This window comes from Danio aesculapii, chromosome 6 (genome assembly GCF_903798145.1).
Source record: "Danio aesculapii chromosome 6, fDanAes4.1, whole genome shotgun sequence".
Taxonomy (NCBI): domain Eukaryota; kingdom Metazoa; phylum Chordata; class Actinopteri; order Cypriniformes; family Danionidae; genus Danio; species Danio aesculapii.
In genome coordinates, this window is record NC_079440.1 from 48,945,082 (window position 1) to 48,964,610 (window position 19,529).

The following is a 19,529-nucleotide window of genomic DNA, read 5'->3' on the forward strand; positions in this document are numbered from 1 at the left end:
GTCAGGCATTTGGCTTTGTCTGCTATTTGGTTAAGTATTTTACAGTTTGTAGTATTTTTCTAATTAGACATTCATATTGTGTGCAGATAATGCTTTTACATTTGTTGATCGTTTATTTTATAAATAGATTTTATGACGATACTGCTTACCAGTGTAGCCTGTCTCTTTCCTGCTCTCAATAATGCAAATGTGTGAATAAATTTGTAAAAATATATAGATATTTTACCGCCTTTAAAAGACATTTTAACAAGATCGTTTTACATTAACGCACATCTAATGATTTTACATTGTCTTTTTCTTCATCTGACCACATTTGACTGTATATTTACACTCCTCCTTAAACCCCTTTAGATTCACTTTAAAATTTATAGCACATGTGAATGAATGGGCTGCTTTTCGCTGTACTTTGGACAAAAAAGAATATTAAATGTTGTTCTCTGTCCATGAAGGGACTTGCAGGCATTTGATAGACTTATACCTTATTTCTCCTGTTTATGAAAAAAGAATTATGGTATTTGTAATAGGCAGCTATAGCTCTTTTCACCACGTTTTTACTAAGGTAAGGGGACTGTATGCACACGGACAATACGCTTATTTAAATATGTTAAATGATAATAATATTAAGCACATTTATAAAACATACAGTATGTGTTTTAAAACTTTTACAACAACTGTAAGACAAAACAAATGTATTTACCGTGGGAAAACTATTTAAAACATATATTTGCATGTTTAATACCTGTAATTACTGCACCTGTAATAATTCTTATTTTGCTTAGTTTTTCTTGGAACATAAATTCTGAATTTATTCTAGGCTAAACCAGGATAAACAACATAACAATGTTACCTTCGGGTAGGAAAATGAAGGTCAATAAATAGAAGTACTTGATGCATCAACATCACATAGACCTTGTGTCTAATGTCATTTTAAAAGGTTAAGTAAGACGGCAGAACAGGAACATTTTCACCATGCCAGAGAAAGCCCTGTTATTTTGTAGTGGGTCTGCTATTACTTATTTCTCGTGACAGTAATGCAGCTCTTAGAGGGCACAAAAAAAAAATCGTCAAATCTTGTTAATTAAAAGTAGTGCGTCTGTATCAGATTTACTGGTTCTGTTTATTTTCACGCGATTTACACATTATGAAAGATGCCCTATTATGCATTATGCAAGCGCTCACATTTCTGGAGGTGGCAGATAGTTCTTGTAAGGCAATTAAAGGCGTACGCTGTAGGCGTTTTATTTGGAAAAGCATGCATAAATTGTCCCGTCCACCTGACAGATCACTAGCTGTGTGTGTCCTGAGAAATCAGACCCGTCCTTGTAACATCTCAATGCTTTGTAAACAGCAATAAATAGTCAAGATGGTGATCTGCAGTTTTTTGGCTAATCAGAATCACTCCCTGCCTGACGATTTGAGCTTTCGAGGTTGTTTACATCAAGGCATATTTTTGGAGGGTGCGTTTTAACAAGTGTGGATAATATTTTTGGTAAAACTGTAAATTTAGAGAGGGTTTAAATATGCAACGTGCTCATTTGCATCGATCCAGCTGTCAGCAGTATAATGCATGCGTTGGAAAGCACATTAGTGATGCAGTGAAAAAGATATGTGTAAAGTTAGCCTTTGAGTGTTAAATGTTAGCTCATGCTTCAAGCAAAATAACAAACAAATGACTGATGCCATATTATATTTGTTTCCATATTTGGAACTCAACTTTGCTACTTAGCAAATTTCAACGAGAGGGAAAAATCCAGCAGTACTGCAAATGGTCTAGTTAGGTTGTACTGTCCTTGGGCATTGCGGATGCTAAAAAAGAAAGCGTGAGCCCAGCCCAGTCGACAGAGATAGCGCAGTATTATTGAGACAGCATAGTATTGATGTATTGTCTCCGGAGACGCTGAGTACAGGGCGACCAGGACCGATTGCGAACATGAACCTCTGCCGACTCAGTCTTTTTTAATTTGTTTTGTGTTAGTTTAACAATGCTATAGCACTATATCAATAACCTGTACATGTGTAACATGAAAAAATGGTGCCGAAAGAAGTTTCACTCAGTAAATTACACAATTTATTTCAAGAGATCACATTTAGTATGAGAGTATACATTTGACATGGAGAGGCTGAAATATATTGGTTAGACATTTTCTGTGTGTTTGATAGTAATAGGAATGTGCTCTATATTAATTATATATTAATAATATTAATTTATTTATTTTGAACAAAAAAAATGATTTTTTATCATTATTTGGGGAATATACACAATTAAAGAAAATATATAGATGTTTATAAAGATCCTTCACATTTTACTTATGCATACAATTTTAAACAGGATATTTCCTTCTATGATTATTGAATATGAATATGTGCATATATAATGCATATGATATACATATATAATGCCTAGTATATACACTAACCAGCCACTTCATTAAGTACACCTGTCCAACTGCTTGTTAACGCAAATTTCTAATAAGCCAATCACATGGCCACAACTCAACACATTTAGGCATGTAGACATGATCAAGACAATCTACTGCAGTTCAAACCGAGCATCAGAATGGGAAAGAAAGGTGATTTAAGTGACTTTGAGCGTGACCTTCTTTGTGGTCAAAGGAGTATGGACAGACTGGTTCTAGCTGATAGAAAGGCAACAGTAACTCAAAAAACCACTCGTGACAACCGAGGTATACAGAAGAGCATCTCTGAATGCACAATACGTCCAACCTTGAGGCGGTTGGGCTACAGCAGCAGAAGACCACATCAGTTGCCACTCTTGTCAGCTAAAAACAAGAAACTGAGGCAAGAAAAATTGGCACAGGCTCATCAAAATTGGACAATAGAAGATTGGAAAAAACGTTGCCTGGTCTGATGAGTCTCGATTTCTGCTGCGACATTCGCATGATAGGGTCAGAATTTGGCAGCAACAACATCAAAGCATGGATTCATCCTGCCTTGCATCAACAGTTCATGCTGGTGGTGGTGGTGTAATGGTGTGTAATATTTTCTTAGCTTACTTTGGGCCCATTAGTACAAATTGAGCATTGTGGCAACATCACAGCCTGAGTATTGTTGCTGACCATGTCCATCCCTTTATGACCACAGTGTACCCCCCTTCTGATGGCTACTTCCAGCAGGATAACGCGCCATTTCATAAAGCGTGAATCATCTCAGACTGGTTTCTTGAACATGAAAATGTTACTGTACTCAAATGGCCTCAACAGTCACCAGAGATCAATCCAATAGAGCACCTTTGGGATGTGGTGGAACGGGAGATTCACATCATGGATGTGCAGCCGACAAATCTGCAGCAACTGCATGATGCTATCATGTCAATATGGACCAAAATCTCTGAGCAATATTTCCAGTACCTTGTTGAATCTATGCCACGAAGGATGAAGGCAGTTCTGAAGGTAAAAGGGGGTCCAACCTGGTACTAGTACCTAATAAAGTGGCCGGTGAGTGGACATATATAATACAATAGTTTATAAATCAAAGTGCAGCCCCAAATGCTTTTTATGTTTCTTTTAAAATATTTTTAACTTTGCTAATACTGTACCACTAGAGGTATTTGTATTTTGAACATGTTTTAATAAACATTGCAGAAATATAATCTAATTCATCCAGTACATGCTGCTGTGCTGAAACCAAGGATGAACCACAGTAAAACTTAATGACATTATATTGATTCCAGTCATCTTCAGAAGGTTAATGACTATTTAGAAGGGGTCAGTACCTGTATATGTAATGTATTAATCATTGAGAACAGCGAACTGGTGCGTTAATATGATTCAGTACCTAAGGATCATGAGTACATTGCAAAATGAATCATGAAAAATCTACCAAAAAAAGAGGTTGCTATAGTTTCCTAATTTTTTTTCTTCTCCTGAAGGCAAGAAACTGCAAGCAGAATTTATTTCCATGCACCTGTCAGGTTTTAGATTGTGCATTTTGCCTTTCCATAATGTGTAAGGTAAAGAAAAAATATAAAAAATAGACTTTTAAGCATTTCTTTTGTCACACCATCTCAGTTTGTATATCTACACAATCCAAATACAATATATATTTGTAAAGGCTGAGTGTTTTTCTCTATCGCTGAGCTCAAAAACTTCACTTCAGCAGCACTTGAAATTTTATTCAAATCTGTATCCTACAGGTTTTCACAGAGAGATATGATGATACATAATTCAACCGATTGTTGACAATATTTGTATTTTTTTCTGGCTGTTATATGTATATTTGGAATTATGTGGTGATTAAAAAAGATCCACAAATCACCTCTGTAAAAAACATTGTCTATAATGTCACAAAAAAGGAAACAAGAATTTTGACCCTGACCATCCAATCTTCAGATTTTGTGCTAAAATGTATGCAAATATTTACTGTAGTTAAAATATGCCTCATTTGTATACATAAACAGCATTTTAGAAAGCATTTAACACAAAAATAACCTAAAATCTTAGTCAATCAAATGGGTAAGTGTGCTGAAAACTGTTATTTTCAATCCTATTCCCTGCAGTTTCCTGCTTAACAAGCAAACATTAGACAGAGAAACGTGTGACTATGAAATTTCATACACGATGCAGAATTTCTGACTTTCGTTCTAACTCGCAAGTTTCAATTAGGAAATCAATGTAAGCTTCATTATGTACTCGCTGCACACTACATACTCTTACTTCAACACAGAGACACAAGCCATTGCCCTGGAAACCGATGGAGTTTGCCATGGCAACAGAGGCTCTGCTGCCAATTGTGTAGGTGAATGGGAATGCTGTGATTAGGGATGGATTAACACTTACTGTATGTAGACCTTTAGATAGTTAAACTGTTTATCGGAAAATGCATTGTTTTTAATGTGGTATTTTGATCATTTTGCATATGGTAAAACCGTGATAACATATAGAAGCACTGGTATAATATAGAAAAGAAACCTAATGAAAGCTTTGATGTGTGAAATCATTTCTAAAAGGAGAATTTCGCTTGCAATGAAGCACAAAAATGGCACAATTTAGCATTGATAAAAAGGCCAGGATGCTCAATTAAAGAGACAGTACATCCAGAAATCTAAATTGTCATCACCCAGCAGGCGCACAACATCATAAGACGTTAATATTAGGTTAGATTTAGGTCATGACCAAAATTCAATGTCTAGTCAGCGTCTGAGGACAATGTTATTTTGATGTCCAATAATGACACCAAGGGTGACGCAGTGGTGCAGTAGGTAGTGCTGTCGCCTCACAACCAGAAGGTCGCTGGTTCGAGCCTTGGCTCAGTTGGTGGTTCTGTGTGGAGTTTGTATGTTCTCCCTGCATGCGTGTGGGTTTCCTCCGCGTGCTCCAGTTTCCCCCACAGTCCAAAGACATGCGGTACAGGTGAATTGGGTAGGCTAAATTGTCTGTAGTGTGTGTGTGGATGTTTCCCAAAGATGGGTTGCAGCTGGAAGGGCATCCACTGCGTAAAAACCTGCTGGATAAGTTGCCGGTTCATTCTGCTGTGGCGATCCTGGACTAATAAAGGAACTAAGCTGAAATTGAATGAATGATTGATAATGATACCAAATTATGTTAATATTTGTTTTGTTTTTTTGTTTGTGTTGGAAAGTGACCAAATCCAACGTCTGATAGATGTCATAGTGGTAACGTCCACACAATGTCAAGCTGTCACATCATTAGACGTTGATTTTAGGTTGATTCTAGGTTGGACGTTGGGCATTGATGTTTGGTTCTGATGTCAACGCGATTTTGCAAACAAAATCCAATGTCCCAACGACATTGGGGTACGTTGAAGTACAACGTCAATATGACATCATATTTATGTCCTGTGTTAACAGGGCATTTATTCACCTTTATGTCTTTCTGAACTTGTACAGTGTTCGGTAAAATAAAAAAATATATGTTTTTGTGGTTTTTCCATGCAACAAGGAAATTCGAACTAGGTCTTCACCGAGGCTTCTGACACTAAATATTATTTTGTGTCAGAAACAGATTGTAATTTAAGTCAGTGTTATGCTCCATCTGATAATGTTACATTTCAGTGAGTCAGTGAGTATGTTTCATGATTCTGATTCATTTTGGCCACACACACTGCAGCTAAATTCAGTTGTCAGTTCACGTATTCACTTTTAATCCTGTTCTGTGCACACACATTTCAGTCATTTATGAGAATGACAACCACATTCAACAATTTAGCCAACGCATAAAAAAAAAATCTACAGTGTATTGACCTTATTCTTTCACGTTTGAGCAAGCGCTGGCATTGAAAATTTATTAGATCAAGACTACTATTGATTGACTATTTTTACCCATAAATAAAACAGCTCATTATGCTGCTTGATAGTGCAAACGTGTATTTTCTTATTATATGATATTTATTTGAAAGCATCGTCATAAACACAACTGTTTGTAGAGCAGGTTAAGGCTGCACAATATATCGTTTCAGCATCGATATCGCAATATGTGCATCCACAATATCATAGCATCACAGGATCTGCAATGTTCAATCGGTATTAAAGATGACCAGGAGCCACACTTGAAAACTCATCATTTGTGGAGTCATTGCAAAGTTTTGTTATAAAGTTACCAAAATGTTTATCATTTGTGTGTGTTTTTATAGGGTCTGTGACTGTGTGAGCATTTCATGTCAGTTTTATCCATTTATGCATAAGAAAAGATTAAATGTATCATAATAATTTAGCTGACTCCTGTATTTTAATGTGATTCTCAGTTTGGACATTTTAAAGTGTGTACCTCATAAACCTTCACAAGCATGGTGATAAATGTCTGGATGTTTAATTAAAATGAAGCTTCAGTGAACTTTAGTGTAGGATAACTATTTTAGGATATTCTAATAGTGCTCTTTTATGTCCATCTCTTAGTTTTGGATATGCATGCAAAAGATCCCAGAACATTCTTCAGAATTTCTGTTTTTGTATTTCACAGAAGAAAACACTTACAGAGTGTTGGGATGGCATAAGGGTGAGAATATGATGACAGAATTTGTATTTTTGGGTGAACTGTTTCTTTAACTGTAGCACAAAACAGTTCTTTAATGTCAAAGCCAGACACCCTGTTCTAGAAAAGTCGCTTCTGTTCATGCCGAGACACTGACATGAGACTCTTGTATTTCTGACTTGCGGCATGTTTTCGGTATAAGTGTGCGAGAGAGAGAGAGAAAAGAGCAGGCTTAAAAACAGCTTTCTGATTCATAACTATTTTGCACAGATGTAGGCTGTTGGTGGATGATGGTAAATGTCTCTAGAGCTCTATAGTCACATCTCATTTCAACAACTTGCATTGATATGTCTGCAAAAAAAAATAATTACACTTCTCTATTCATTAGACTCCAAGACTGGCTAGACTCCTAAATGCTACAAATCACCTCCTAATGAGGTTTAATTAAAGAATGATTAATTATATATGCAGAAATATGGGCTGTTATTAATAAGACGGGGCTCAAGCTCCAAAGAATGTCATCTACTAATATAAAAAAACACCTATATTACTCTTTGTTTTGGAAATGCATAAACCCAAATAGCACCAGTGTAATTATTTAATAAAAATACATCACGTCTTTCCCAAACGTGGCCATATTTAACACTGAATGACACTTTACTGACCCGCTTTCATAAATAAGGTGAATGAGATGTGAAAAAAGTGGATTAGAGAGCCTATTGCACAATAACAAGCCACATGGCTGGTAGCGTTTAGATGCAAAGCTCACCAAGCATTAGATGATTCATATCGCACTGTTGTGATTCATGATTACGTGATTCACAATAAAAAGTTCACATCTTAACTTGTGTGTCACAGGTAATTAAGCTCTCCTAACCGCACAAACCACAGGTTAAGACCCGTGCCACGATGAGCTTCAATGAAACAGCTGCCGAGAGCAGAACAGTAACTGCAGGACACCTTCTAATAATGCACGAGTCTTCAAGATGCATGCCAAAATAATTAACTGTGGTTGCAAATAACAATGCATAATTACAGGCTGTTTGCTAAGTGATTTCATATTCATATCATGCATTGTTCAAAACTCTTACACCGTGTTTACTGAAGTACGGCTATTTATTCATTCATATTTTGTCTTTTCGGCTTAGTCCCTTTATTAATCAGGGGTCACCACAGCAGAATGAACCAGTTTGGGAACAAATGAATCACTGAACGAATCATATGGGAGTTTTTGGGATAATTAGGTAAAAATAAAGGCATATTATAAGACAATGACAGTGTTTTTTGACCTAACATGCATTTTAACCTGTTGTTGGAGACCCCCAAAACCAAAATATGACTTTTTATAATGCAAAATAGGGGCTCTTTAACACAACACTCACTCTCCCACTTCTTTTGGCTTATGCCATTCTTTATCAGGCGTCGCCCATGCAAAATGAACCGCCAATTTACACAAAAATGGAAAAATGTCAACAGCAACATTGTCAAAAAAACTCATGTTCCCACATATCCACAAAGATAACCAAAAATGCTGCATTATGCTTGCCAGGCCAATAATTGGCGATGTCATTTTGTAACACAATAATTCCAGTTGTCTACCATTGTGTTTTGTTTGTCAAGTACTTGCACATGCCAATAGACTGAGCATGAAATATGCATAATGTCACAGTTTTCAGATAATTGCATTTTCGTTGTGACAATATTGGCACCGGATTCAAAAACTTGCTCTTTTAAACACTGTTTATGTTTTAGGGCCACAAAACATTATTTTTGTGTAAATGAATGCCCGAAATGCATATAAAAAGTTGAACATTTTGTCTGAATGTTTGACTGCAGCGTGGTAATGGCAGTCACAATTCAAGGGCTTATTCAAATATGGCTACAAAATGTGACCTTCGTTTCAATGAAGGATGACAAACAGGCAATGAAGGATACAAACGATATCTCCTTTGCTGTCCGGACCACCACGGGATTAATCGTGCTCCAGAAATGTTGGGGTGTTTTTTAGAGAAATCATTGAATTACACTTTTATTTGTAACTTTTGTGAGGAGGCATGGTGGCTCAGTGGTTAGCATTGTCGCCTGACAGAGTGAAGGTTGCTGGTTCGAGTCCCAGCTGGGTCAGTTGGCATTTCTGTGTGGAGTTTGCATGTTCTCCCATTGTTGGCGTAGGTTTACTCAGGGTGCCCCGTTTTCCCCACCAGTCCAAAGATATGCTCTATAGGTGAATTGGATGAACTAAATTGGCCGTAGTGTATGAGTCTTGTGTGAATACGAGAGTGAATAGGTGTTTCTCAGTACTGGGTTACGGCTGGAAGGGCATCCGGTGTGTAAAACATTTGCTGTAGCAGTTGGCGATTCATTCCACTGTGGTGACCACTGATAAATAAGTAACTAAGCCTAAGAAAGATGAATGAATGTAACTATTGTGTTTAAATTTACTCTGGCATCTGTTTCTACAAATATTAAAAATACATATCTACAAACTTGCAGATGCTATTTCATAGGATATATTTGTAATGTGTACATAAACAGCAAGGGCCAATCAATGTGTTTAGATTCAAGCTGAATTCTATGTTGTTTTCAGACAGCTTCATATCTTTTAAATATTATATTCAGAATTTAGCACAGATGCTAATGTTGTTTGTCAATGGGTATCTGTCAAAATTGCTAGACAACAAGCTCAGTTCTCAGTATGCTAGACTGCCCCATTTAACATTGCTCTGATCAGACACGTCCTCAAAATTTGGGTTCTTTGAAGGAGGCAGCCACAGAATTGGAGCACAGCTGTTATGTCTATGTAAGTGTTAATTAGTTAATAGCACTGTTGTCTAGAAAAAGGAAGCAACTGTGATGCTGAAAATCATCTTTTGTAGGCTGTTTGGACAGAACTGTGTGTTGGTATAGTGTGTCCACTGATATATTTGAGTACTATAAACCCAACAATTCTTTTTTTTTTCCCCTGACATTAAAATAGGACTCATTATTTTAGAAAGGCTTGAATAAACTCCTCCACAAGTACATGAAATTAACTTACTTGGTGTTTTTGACTAATGAGCTGTATTTCAGCTTCATCCAAGTCTGTCACTGTGCTGCTTACGTAGTGTTTGTGAGAAATACTACAGTAAGAACTTTACCAATGAGTATTTGTAGTGCAGTTGCATCGATGAGTCACACAAAGTTCACGTGCGCACACACAGATACACACACACAGACAGACAGAGCGTGTTTAGCTTTGCACTCTTTTTGCACGCAAATGTGACAGGATACAGGTTAATCTCCACTGCTGTATGGATATCTGCTATGTTAATGTACAAAATAAACCTGATTTACCGTCCACAAACCGCGATTGAAGCGTCTTTCCTTATAATTGTTCTGACACGTGACTACCAGGACATGTTAATACGTGCAGCTGTCAAAATTGATTGACATTGACGGTGAGCGGGGGGACCCAATGTCTTATATGTCTGTCCAAACAGCTTGAAAAGTAGATATTTAACCATAGGTGCCCTTTAAATCAGGCTCGTTACTTTCGTTTTAATGTGTTTTGAGGCGCGATATATTTTATTTCTTGTCATTGCGCAATTTAAACACCTTTTTGATCCAGTCAACCTATTTGTCATTGCGTGCCTGTATGTGGCAGTGCGCGGCTTTTTCAATCGCTGATCAAGCGCCGTAAGTGGGATTGTTTTTTCAGCGTACTATGGAAACGGCCAGAATGGCGAACATGGATGAGAGACAGAGGGAGTCAACAATAAACATGTCTATTGATACTATCAATATACTATTGATATCATGTTTTTTTACCTGGTAATAAGATGCGTTTTGGTCAGATTACACAAGAGACACATTCCTGTTCAAATCTGGCATTTAAATGTCGTTAAAGTCTTTTGTCCACGTCTGATTATGGTGTACTTTACCTCTCTGATCAGATTTACATCTCTCAATCAGTGAAAAAAAAACTTTAACAATCATGTTTTTTTTTTTATCAATGTTTCTTCAGTTACTAATACAGCAATTAAGTACTTTATGAATACATTTTGCGTTGAGATTTATTTTCTTTGTTTGTAAGAAGTTCATATTTCCTTGTGCAGAATTCATACTGTTTTATAGTTTTAACATGTATATACGCTGTTGTCTTCATGTTTTTTAGATAGAGTGTTAGATAAATATTTTAGACATCAAAAGTATTTATACTGGGTGATTTATGAATAAAAAAACAATGCCAAGGATCAGGAATGTATCACGTAAACAACAAAAAGATGATGCAAAAATATATTAACAGCATTAAACGATTTTATGACAGATCATCGTTTACATCCCTCAAATTGGTCAATATGTAAACATCTTTTATGTAAAATATCTTACTCGGGACAATACTAAATCAAAAAACTCTTTTATTTTGTTCAAATTATTCACATTTCAACAAATTCTTCAAGGGGTGTGTAAACTTTTGAGCACAACTGTGCATGATGTACAGTGTAGTTACCGCCGTGAATCTAAAACAGATAATAATTAATACTTAATACTTTTTACTTAAGTACATATTTCAGGCAGTACTTCTTTATTTTTACTTGAGTACAAAAGTGTAGTCAGTACTTCAACTTTTACCAGAGTCGTTTTAAACATGAGTATCTGTATTTCTACTCGAGTAAAGAATGTGTGTAATTTTGCCATCTCTGACACCAAAATTGGCAGATTCTAGAGGCTATAATTAATAATCTGATGGGTTTGAGCTGAAACTTTACAGACACATTCTGGAGACACCAAAGTCTAAAATCTTATCTTGTAACAGGTGTAAAATAGGTGCCCTTTAAAAGAAAACTTTGAGTAATAAAAAAAGCTAGATTTTTTACAGAGTTGTATAGTGCAATTAACAATTTACCTGCTTTTCTAATGATGTATTACAAACCTTCTTTTACACATTAACAACACAGTTTCATAAATTACACAAATTACTCATTCGCCATTGCCGATGACTGTGAGTAATGCTCACGAATGGAGATTTAGAATTTATAAGCAGCGATTTCAAATTCGCTTCATCTCATGCAGACCAACAAATTCGCAGAATGTGATCACGTTTACCATATGAACTGGCTAAGCTGCAAAGGAATTGATCCCAGCCCTGGTCACAAAAGCAGAGTCTTTCCATAGTTTTCTATTTTTGGGTCAGCCATCCTGACACTAGACACCTTTACAGGCACTAGTCAGATATCCTCATAAATGTTGCAGTGAGAGGATGGATGGCTTATTATCTGTATCCCTCATAAGAATTAATATCCCTCGAACATAATAGTAATAAAATCGCACCAGAACACGAAGAAAGGTTATCTATATCACAATAAACAGGGTCACCTTTGGGTATTTTAACACCTCGGAGGATGTATTAGTATTTTAACTATCAAATTAGTTATGATAACCATATAATGCTTGTTTGATACATTTTCAGCTCTGAGGTATCGCAGAAGGCTGTGCAAACCAGAAGGAAAATGCCAATATTTCAGTGCTGCAAGGGCTTCTGGAAGGGCAGTGGCTGTAAATTGCCACATCCAGTAAGTGATTACTTCCTTTTATATCTAATGGGCACAGTAAATAAGATCTGTGTTTTGTGACATCTCTGAGAATCATGAAATATCCACATCATCAGGCGCATGGCCGGGTCAGAGCTGAGGAGTCTTCAATAAATGAGATGGGCTAAATCATAAATGAGATTGGTTGAAATGAACATTTGCTAATTACTTCATCTTGACCTATTCGTGCTTAAAGCTTGAACTTACAGCACCACCTTTAATTGGGTTTAATCTGGGATGATTTGTCATTTCTCTGCATTTAGCAAGGATTTTTTAATACCAGCAGTTTGTCTTTCATGGTAAAAATTTTAAGCCTTAAAATGCATATCATGTCCATGGATGTTTAATATTTCAGGTTTTAATACAATGTAATAGAGTGTCACACTTTATTTTGATGGTCTGTTTGTTGAATTTAGGTTACATTGCATCTAATTCTTATTAGATTATAAGTAGACTGTTAGGCTGACATGTACTTGCAAAGTTTCTTATAATGAGTTAAATATCTGTTGAAGGAGCAGTATCAACAGATATTAAGCAGTTACCTAATAGAGCTTTCATTTAAATAGTATTTTTCCTCTGTCGCCTCACAGCAAGAAGTTCACTGTTTCGAGTCCCAGCTGGGTCGGTTGGCATTTCTTTGTGGAGTTTGCATGTTCTATCTGGTTTCGCTCCCCACAGTCCAAACTCATGCAATATAGGTGAACTGAATAAACTAAATTGGCAAGTGTAGTGCAAGTAGAGTAAAAGTATCTGTTTTAAATATTACTTAAAGTATAAGTAAAAAGTAGCCCTTTCAAAAGTACTCATGAGTATTGAGTATTATGCTGTGAAAAAGTGATGCGTTTCCATGCAATATGTTTGTTGATATGTGTAAACGTAACATTCTGTAGTGCATTTAGTGATTGTTTAAGGCCATTTGGCAATTTCAGTCATCATACAATAGACATCTGTCATCTCATCAGTAACATACAGTCTAAACAGTCTCTGGGTCATTGATTTTAAAGATTTTGGACATCTTCCTGGACACTTTTAATGCTTCCTAACGGTTTGCAGGTTGTTTAAGGTTTGAGGTTGTTCAGTAGGGTGTGATTTACTTTTTTTATGAATTGATTGGACAGGAATCACAGGACTGATTTTTTTTTTACTCCAATCCCCATAGACAAGACAAAATAAAGTAGTGACTGCAGGTTGAAGGAAAGTAGTGGAGTAAAAGTACCGATACTGTACTAAAAATGTACTCAGGGGAAAGTAAAAAGTACTCATTTTTAAAACTACTTACTAAAGTACAATTCCTGAGAAAAACTACTCAATTACAGTAGTTTGAGTATTTGTAATCAGTTACTTTACACCACTGGCTGTAGTGTATGAGTGTGTTTCCCAGTACTGGGTTGCAGCTGTATGGACATCCACTGTGTATAACATGCTGGATAAGTTGGCAGTACATTTCGCTGTGGCGAACCCTGATGAATAAAGGGACTAAGTTGTAGGAAAATGAGTGAATGAATGAATATAATCATGAAAGTAATCATTTTTACTACGATTTACAGAAGACACCACTAAAATATTAGTCAGTGTAATAACAATTTATATACAACATGAAATCTCAGGCATATTTTACATAAAAAAGTTTTACTTCACAGAAAATGCATTTAGTACATACTCATTATTTGTTTTAACATTAAAAAATATATAATTAAAGGTTTTGTCCATTTCTTATCTAAAAAGTAAGAGTTTTAATCATTCATAAGTATCGTTTGTAAAGAAATTAAATATCTTTATAATTTGAGCTTCTAAATGTTACTCTAATCCAGACCAAAGTTGGCCCATAATAACCTGTGATTTAGCCCACCATCCTATCTGAGAAGAGAGTGAGAATGGTGGGCAGGGCTGGGGTCTTTTACAGAAATCATCATTGCTAATTTAATGTAATTTTTTTTTGTTTGTTTGTTTTTTATTCCTGAGTTACAAAAAAAGTAAACTGAAATGAAAAGTTGTAACTCAATCAGATTTTTAAAAATATAAATACTGACACTCATCGGATACAGGACAATGCAGCTTATCTAGTAACTCAAATCTGTTATATATGGGATTGTTTTTTTTACTGTAATAAGTTCATTATACAATTAAAAATGTATATACTACATTAGTTAATATAAATCATAATATTTTTAAATAATAAATAAATAAAAAAATTATCCATGGCAACTTTAATGTAAAAAAGTTTGGTTTATTTACATACTCAGCCCACCACCCTCAATCAAATTAGTTTTTTGGCCCTTCCAAAGAAAATGTTTGGGCACCCCCGCTGTAGTCAGTTAATCTTTATATTATATTTGAAATAAATATTTTACTGGGGCGGCATGGTGGCTCAGTGGTTAGCACTGTCACCTCACATCAAGAAGGTCGCTGGTTTGAGTCCCAGCTGTACCAGTTGGCATTTCTGTGTGGAGTTTGCATGTTCTCCTTGTGTTGGTGTGGGTTTCCTCCAGGTGCTCCGGTTTCCCCCACAGTCCAAAGACATGCGGTATAGGTGAATTGGGTAAGCTAAATTGGCCGCAGTGTATGTGTGTGAATGCAAGAGTGTATGGGTATTTCCCAGTGTTAGGTTGCGGCTGGAAGGGCATCCGCTGTGTAAAACATGGCTGGATAATTTGGCGGTTCATTCCGCTGTGGTGACCCCTGATTAATAAAAGGACTAAGCCGAAAAGAAAATGAATAAATAAATGAACAATTTATCTACAGCATAAATTCTATAAAAAATCATTTGACATAAAATAATGGTCACACTTTACAATAAGGTTTCATTAGTTAATGTATTAACTAACATGAACCAAGTTTAAACAAAACTTGTAAATCATTTATTAACCATAGTTCAACATTTACTGATGCTTTATTAAAATCCAAATTCATGCATGTTAGCAATAGTTACTGCACCGTAAGATAACATGAACTAACAATGAACAACTTTATTTTTATTAATGTTAACTAACATGAGCAAATGCTGTAATAAATGTCGTCTTCATTGTTTGTTCATTTAAGCCATTTGTAATGATTTGTTTTGGTTCAATTTTGAATTTCCCCAACTATCGCAGAGCCCGGGGGACCAGAGTATGTGCTCTAGCTTGGCCGCTCCTGGTCCCCAACTGTTTTACTTCACAGAAAATGCAGCGTATATACCAATGAATTGTTTTAACATATTTTTCACTATCCTTAAAAAAGTTTGCAGTATTTGTCATCAAGAAGGTTTTAAGTCTCTCTAAGTTTAAGTACAAAAAAAAAAAACATAACAAAATATAAAGAATAAATTAAATATCTTTATAATTACAGCTTCCATACGCTACTCTAGTCAATTAATATTGTGGTATGAAACATTATTTTAACTAATTATTTGACTATTAGAAAACCCGTTTATCCTGCTGTTTTTTTTTTATCAAATTAAGTAATTTTAATAAATCATTAATAGATCATACACAGTGCTCAGTATGTATGAGTGCACCCCTCACAAATCTATCTTTTAAATTCTTATTTTTAATAGGAAGTTTTACAACATTATATTTGTGCATATACATTAAATTACTCAGTACTGAAGCCAAATCTGGAGCTTATCTAACAAAATATCTTAGGATAATGGTTCAGAAATGAGTACTCCCAAATGTTTTTTTAAAATGGGGTGTACTCAATTATGCTGAGCACTGTATTTCATCTTTACATAGTGATGATACATGCTTTAAATCCATAGATTCACAATCTAGATTTACACTACAGTGAGTCAGTCCTGGTGATAAATGTCCCTAAATCAAGGTAGTATATATTACATAATAAACTGCATGTATGATTTAATTAAAAACAACATTGACTGACTCAGCGTTCACACCTCAACTGAAGTATCACAATGTTCAGCAAAAGGCTTTAATAAAGCAAACTAACACTTCCTATCTCGTAATGCTATTAAATAATACACTATTAGTATGCAATAAATAGCATCTTTATGCAAGACTAGGGAACACAGGAAAGGTCTAGCTTTGAAATATGACCGGGTGGTAATTTGCAACGATAAGACGACGGTCTGACATAATCTTATTGTGCGGTAGGGCCATGCAGCGAAATCTGATTTGAGGCAGATGTAGACAGAGCCCGTTCCACTGAGAATCAGAGGAGAAGGGGGGTCTCCAAACAGAATGGGACACAAAGTCTCATGGAGGATAATTAATGTGACATTTCCCTGACATTTAGCCAGAGGTGCAGTGAAGGAGCCTGAAGAAAGAGGGAGGGAGAGATGGTAGAGGAAAAAGTCAAAAAAGCAGCACGAGTACGCGCACATGTGCCAAAACAGCGGTCCACTTCAGCCATAAACCACTCAAACACCCTCAAACACTAACTTTGTCCTTTAAAGACTTATAGTGCTTCCTTTCAAAGCGATAGAGTCATCTTTCTGTTGCCTGGTAACTGCAAGGACAGTCTTGCACTCAACTGTCCCTCCCAATCCCATGTGACTACATATCAGCACAGGTACACAATTATGGAATTAGAGCATGTAAAATAGATGGCCGACACAGAGGGGAAGCAAAAAGTTTACAGACATCTCTAGCAATGGCATTCCCCCAATGATTTTCTTATTGATTTACGACCCAAGATGTCATTCTGGACGTTATAGGCGTGCACCTGTGATTGACCCGTGCAAGCTCTGAGTCTGAACGATTACATGGAAGTACTATGTGTTGAATTATGTGAGAAGCATGAGAGTGCCACTCTGTTGTGATTGATTACACGACTGCAGCAATTTGGTTCGAGTCCAACGGCTTGAACTGCACTTTTTACATTGCCCTTTTAAGGTAATTGAGTGTTGATGTATGCTTATGAGGACATTGGAGTTTTTTCTTGGCAGATGAAAGACATTTGACAAGCAATGCTGCAGGCTGTTGTATATAATACATAGTGCTAGTTAGATTGCATACGATTTGTGGTCCACAACTGATCAAGAAAATGTTAAAATGTAATCTATTATGGCCCATTTCCACTGAGTGTTACAGTACGGTACGGGTCACCTTTATTAGGCTTGCGTTTCCACTGCCAAAAGGATACCAATGGTCGCAGTCGATATTTATCATTTGATTATTCAATTATACAGTTTTACTCCTCGGGAAAACAGTAAAATGCTGTTTATTTAATTTCTACCTTTTTGTTTATTATATTTATCTATGCTTGTAGAGCGTTTATTATATTTTATATACAGTCCCCTAAATTCATCCCAATCAATGTAAAATGTTCAATTCTTTCCAAATAGTTATTCAACTCATCTTGCATTCATATCCCAATATTTATTTCAGAATAAAAAAAATACGCACTGTTAGATTTTTCCAATATCATGCAGCCTTAAAGCCAATCGTACCAAATTGTACGACTGATCGTATGAATTGCCGTGAGGTTCTGTTGTAATTCCATCCACTACTAATTGGGATTGCATGGTTTACCGATACTATGGTAGTATCGCAATACTATGGCTCCAAAATACTGGCGGTGCCACTAACGGTAGTATCGTCATTAATGGTTTATCTACAGTACATAATGTTGCATGTGGAAAAGTCACTTAAATGCTCACATGTTTGTGCAACAATAGACCATTTTATTTTAAGTCTGTGGAGCCCTTTAAGGTTGCAAAACGTTTTCTAACGCTTCAGTTTGAACGCACATCTGAATCGGTTCATTTCTGTTTCTGTTAATATGATTAAGTAGCTACAACAACAGTAATAATCTCTTTAAAAGAACGAATCACAAAGTGAAATTTTGAACTACTTTGGATTGTTTCCTGAAAAGACAAAAAAAAGAGGAAAACCCCTAAATAGCAACAGGAAACATTGAAACAGTTTTTGACCACTTCATATATCCTATTTTTGTTGGGAAAATGCTCTTTCTTATAAATTTCATTTGGTATAATTTGTATTTTTATTTTAATGTATTTTTGTTAGTCAGTTATTAACAAAATCAACAAAAATAATGAATACATTTAGGTGAAGTGAGGTACAAATAATACTTTTTGGCCATAAGGGAATTATGGATTAAATTCAAGTAGGCATATTATAACATAAAATATAGTATTTCTGACAATTTTTTAAAAATAATTTGAGCTATAAAATACAGTATCGCAATACTACTTGGTATTGCGATACTTAAGCTGGTATAGCAACATAAGATTAATTAATGGTATCGCGACAACCCTACTGATAATACATGTCTCATCATTTATAATTACTAGAAATTAATATAGTTATAATTAGATTTTTTTTCTAAATCTACTGTATGCATTAGGGCTGCAACATCGAATCAGTTAAAATCGATTACTAAAAGCGTTGGCATCATAATAATAATTCATAATCAATTCGTCGTGTCGCACTACGTGGAGACGTTTGATTATTTATAAAAGCTTTTGTTGAGCGTGGAGCGGAGTGAACGCACTTTGTCTCTCTCATGCTCTGATGCCAGCAAAGTTCAGCGCCTCATAGACAAGACAGAGCAAAAAAAGTTAGAGGAAAGATACATGGCGAAGGCTGAGAAATCTGTGCGACCCTGTGTGGGAGCATTTCACGCTAAATAAACAAGAAAAGTGTGTTAATGGCCAAAATATGCAAAAGTGATAATGGGAGCACCACGGCAATGATCCAGCACCTGAAAGGCAAACATGTTGGAGTCTTTAATGAGGAGCATAGGCGGAGGGTGAACAAACTCCAGGGTAAGGCTAATATTTGCGCTGCCCTTTAATACATTTAAAAAGATTTGCGACCGACCAAGAAGAGGTTCACGCACATTACATTTTTTTAATAAACATATCCCACTGATCTACACAGTTTCAAAAGTTTGGGGTCAGTTTACTTATTTTTTATTATTATTACTTTTAAAAATGAAATAAAAATTCTGTTCATCAAGACGGCGTTTATTAAATATTAAAAAAAATTGTTAAATATTTATTAAATATTTATTTATTACTTACTGTATGCAGTTTCAAATAAAATTATTA

General features: G+C 35.7%; 1 protein-coding gene across 1 annotated transcript in view; it reads right to left on the reverse strand.

The window, feature by feature from the left end:
* Window positions 1–19,529, reverse strand: part of kcnb1 (potassium voltage-gated channel, Shab-related subfamily, member 1) — a 49,398-nt gene that overhangs the window by 23,002 nt on the left and 6,867 nt on the right. The window lies entirely within an intron of this gene.